The following is a 5028-nucleotide window of genomic DNA, read 5'->3' on the forward strand; positions in this document are numbered from 1 at the left end:
ACATGAAGCATTGAAATTCTCAGCTAAGAAAAATTAATTTTAAAACAAACAATTGAATATTCAGTTAAAAAACTAATTTAAAAAAACTTTTTTTACTAAAATAAATAAGTCGCTTACGCTTTTGAAAATTATTTTGTCGGTCATATTTCTAATTATTGTAAAACTGTGATTATTTAAAATATAATCTTTTATTTTGAAAGATCTGGATTTATTTATACTTACAAGACATTTCTTTGAATTTTGTATATGGTTTAAATGAATTTAATTTACTTATTAGAATACTGCACAATGTAGGATACTCCTGGTGAGAGGGCTCAATAAACTATGTGGAGATTATTTTAATATCACTTCTTCTCTAGATCTATTCTTTATTTTTATGAGTCAGCTATAATCCTAATTATTACTTTCCTGAGTTTTTTTATGAATTTGCCTAGTTGTTATAAAAATAAAGTAGAATTTTTTTAATTTTACCAGCTTATTTAAAAACTCTCGTTTATTTAAAGCCAAGAAACAATAAACTTGTAATACATAACTGTGTACATAAACTTGTAATTGTACTTAATAAAAACTAAGAATAAAAAATACACTGAAACCAAACTTTGTTTAAGTTCATTACTATATCACCTTCCATTTACTACATATTGATTTATATGATGCTCGATTTAAGAACTAAATTGCAAGTAAATATTCAATTTGTGAAATCTGGTGAAAAATCTTGTCATTTACATTATACGGAACTAGCATTAATAATTTTATTTTTCAATATGGATGCAATATTTTTGATATTACTGGTTTCAACAATGTATTCAAATTTAAAATTTAACTACAGTTTTATTTTATTTTATCTAGATTGCACTTTAATTTAAAACCATTTAACGCTATGAAACATCTACAATTTTTGACTGTACTTTACTTTAACTAAACTAATTTTTACTTAAATCTTGAATGTAACTAAATTGTATTTACTTTTTGAAATGATCTAAATTGTGTTTGATCTTTAAATTTAGTTTTACAACATAATTTTTAAAATTGCACTACAATAAATGTTAAAGTACGAATAGAATTCTTCTTAAACTTATTTAATTAGTATGTCGAAAATTTCTCTTTTAAAATACACCAGACGAGAAATTAATTTAATTTAAATAAACTTTATTTAATTTTTAAATTCACCTAAATTTTATTTAAATTTGGTATTTAACTAAATAATTTTTGTAATGTCACTACAATTCTAAAGTACGAAAAGAATTTTTTTTAAATTTATTTATTTATTATCCCGAAAACTTCTGTTTTCAAACCAACCGTAAAAGAAATGAATCAATTTAAAGATAATCATAATAAATAGAATATCCTTAGGCTCTCTTTAACTTTAATATAATGAGCTAATTCAGCGTTCACAACATTTTTCGCGTACAGAGACAGCCGACCAACTCAATTATAGCAAATATTGCTATAGTGATGGCGAAGGCGAACGCGAGAAACAGAAAATCTCGTTCAGTGTGCGCTCCCACCCCGCATACAAACGTGGTCGAAGGACACGGTTGCCACAGAAACGACGAAAAGTTTAAGAGGGCAGCATCCACATATGGTCGAAAATGTAGTTAGATATATATATCGGCCGTCCCCACTCCTGACCCTTGCCACATCTAGGTAAAATATCTTTGATATATGTTACGAGCATGGACATAGGAAACAAGGGACTAAGCATGTCATTGCGGAGGTGATGCAATGAGGGGGGAGGTCCGCCACCTTTTGATGTCCCACGACAAACATGGAAGCGCCCACATATTTATATTTTCATGCACAGTTTGTCGGCAAAAATGCTCGTGCGCATAATTAAACGGCACATCGTAAGATGGCGGCTCCCCCCTCATGGAATTCTCCCCCCTCCCGTGGATTTAACCTCGCTCGCCCAAGTTAGGATAGCATGCCTAGTCCCGTGTTTACTATGTCCATGGTTACGAGTGACTATAGGCTCGCTCTTTCGTCAGTAGATGGAAAGAGAAAATCGCGGGAAAAAGAAAATATACAAATTTTAAAAATACTTCAGAAAATTAGGAATTAATGATAATCATCCCAGATCGCAGGAAATTAGGTCAGCAAAAGTTCTAAAATTTTTGTGTACGATTCACAACGAATAAGTTAAGAGATAATTATTGATGTCAGTATTAATCATGTTTAGTCTTAAGATAAGGCGAAGTCCGGATGTTAGGTTTATACTAAGGTATCGAATAAAAGAAACCAAATGCTAGCGATCAAAGAACGAACCAACAAAGATATGATTTAGCGCCGAATATTTGCATATGTTTCATTTAACTAGCGATAGCGGCTTCTTGGGCGACATATTTGTATCTTAGGTTACTCAGAATTGATATTAAGATGGTGAGATCAACACGGCTCAACCAAGAAGAACTAGAGGGGTTCGATTTGTGAATCATTAAAAAGACTGGGAATGACGCATGTTTATGTATATTAATGATGTGCTAAGATTTTGTGAAAGAGTGATGATTTATTTTTATCAGTTTGAAATTTTCCCGGTTCCATATAAATGGTTCACAATCCATACTGAACCCAGCAATCAGACAACGAGCCATCAGAAGGTGGATTTCAGCATGTTACATATTAGGGACCCTGTAGAGGTGCGTTCCAGGCGACCACCCGGGTGAATTGGTGGGTGAAGTAAAAAAGTGGGCGGAGTTTACTAGGATGAAGTGGAAGGAGAATGGTAGAATGAACGGTTTCGAGTGTGCGTCGGGTGTATGTTTCATGAAAGATAGTTAACGTTACGTTACACAAAAGTTTAAAAAATGCAATAACAGGATAAGAAGATTTTAATTGCTGCTTCAGTAATGAGGTCATTCTTATTACAAACAGTGATGTGTTCATTAATAGTGGAAAGTGATGAAGATACTAAACTTTAGATGATGAAGATACTAAATTTCAGTCTACTACTAAACTTGCGATTCCCGCCACTTCTACCCGCCAATTCCACTGTTCACTCACTTCCACCTACCTAGTTTCAGTAGGTGAAACAGTCACCCGTCGGGTGACCCCCACTCTTTACCCGCGTGACCACTGAACGGTTCTCTGAGTGAAGCCCAACACTCACCTAACATCGTGGAACGGCTCGGATAAAAAAAATTGCATGTTCAAAGGATTAATTTTTAACCAATGAGATAAATTTTTAACGAAAAATACGAATTTTCAACCAATTACTTGATTTTTAAACTATAAGGGAACAGTTTTTAACCATTTTCTGCAGAAAATGTTCCAACAATTTAGTTGAATTTTTTTTCCGTCTTGACTAAATTTGTTTCTTGGTTAAAAACTCATCTATTTGGGTAGAAACAAGATTTTCTTAGTGAACATGAGCACAATAAAAATGTATGCCTTTTGGTTGAAAATTCAACTATTTTTAGGAAAACTTGCCTTTTTGTGTTGAAAGCTCAACAATTTTGTATCTTTTTTTCTTTGTTCGTCCTAGAGCTTTGCGCTCGATAATATATGCATATATACAATTAAACATCTACAACTGTAATTTGTTAGTTGTGAATTATCTTTCGTTAAAGCTCCTTTGTTGAGGACTCAACTATTTTGTTTAAAATTTGACTTTTTTGTTTGCATTCAACTACTTGGTTAAATGTTAAACTAATTGAGTAAAAGTGGATCTTTTTTGGGTTGAATCATTATCATTTGAGTTGAAAATTTAATTCTTGTGTTGAAAATTCTTTCTATCTTTGGTTGAAAATTAATCTTTTTGTTGAACATTCCTCTAATTGTTTTACGGTTGAACGACCTTTTAAAAATCAATTTTTTTGGTAGAAGATTCATTATTTTAATTTAAAACTTATCACTAGTTAAAAATCAAAACATTTGCTTGAAATGCACTTTTTGGTTCAATTCAGCCGCAGTTGTTTTAAAATAATCATATTTTTTAGTTTTGGGTTGAAAATTTATATACTTATTTAGAAGTTTAACTATTTCGTTAAAATGTTATTTTTTTGGATGAAAAAGTATCTATTTGGTTGCGAATTCGTTAATTTTTTTAAACTGAAAATTAAACTTTTTTATTTTCAGTGTAAACAGTTTTGTTAAAAATTTGACTTTTTGATGAAAGATTTGCATTTACAACCGAATAGTTTAACTGTTAATCAAATAGTTAAATTTTCAACCTACAAATATAAATTTTAAACTGAATGGCCAAATTTTCAAACAAAATAAGATTAATCTTTAATCTTGAATCTTTAACTTTGAAGATTTTGCGAATAAATAAGTATTTTAAATGCTTTAAACATAAGACACGATCCTTAAATAAACTCATTAAACATGATTGCACTATTCGCATACTGAAGCGCAAAGCTAAAGTAAATTTTGGTATAGTACCTTGATATGGAATGGAAGTGTCTCTCTCTTCTCGCTTGACCAATCCACAGTCAGCTACCCAGCTGGCGCGTCCCTTACTACAGGGTCCCTAGCATATATGTAATGAGCGGATATAATTCGCATTCTCGCTGCTAGGAACAGCACAGTCAGTGACGCAAATTCGCGATTTCAGTTTGAATAAAAAGAAACTCAAATTTGAAAAGCGAGTCTTGAATTTATAATTTAAGTATTATTTCAAAGAAAAGATTGGCAAGCAACAGTCGGGCAAATTGACATGGAAATGTTTGAAATGATAATCGTTTCTTGTAAACGAATAAATGTATACACTAGATTAAGCGCAATTTCTTGAAAGGAATATTAATGTAACTCAGCTATGATTATTTAGACATAGGATATAGCAGGTTTGATTGCAGAATATATAAATCTTATATTAGATATACAATTGGCGACACTAGATCGTTAAAAAAGAACCGATTAGAGAGTTGTGTAACGGTTCGAAATAATTATTTAGTTTTTTAAAAATAAGTGTGTCACAACGACACACTGTTTTTTTATTTTATTTCAAATATAAACTTCAAAGTACAAATCGATATAACAGAGTAATGGCTAATGTGTCTAATGCTATGCTTATATAGGCGGTTCCCTTCT

This window comes from Belonocnema kinseyi, chromosome 5 (genome assembly GCF_010883055.1).
Source record: "Belonocnema kinseyi isolate 2016_QV_RU_SX_M_011 chromosome 5, B_treatae_v1, whole genome shotgun sequence".
Classification (NCBI taxonomy): Eukaryota; Metazoa; Arthropoda; class Insecta; order Hymenoptera; family Cynipidae; genus Belonocnema; species Belonocnema kinseyi.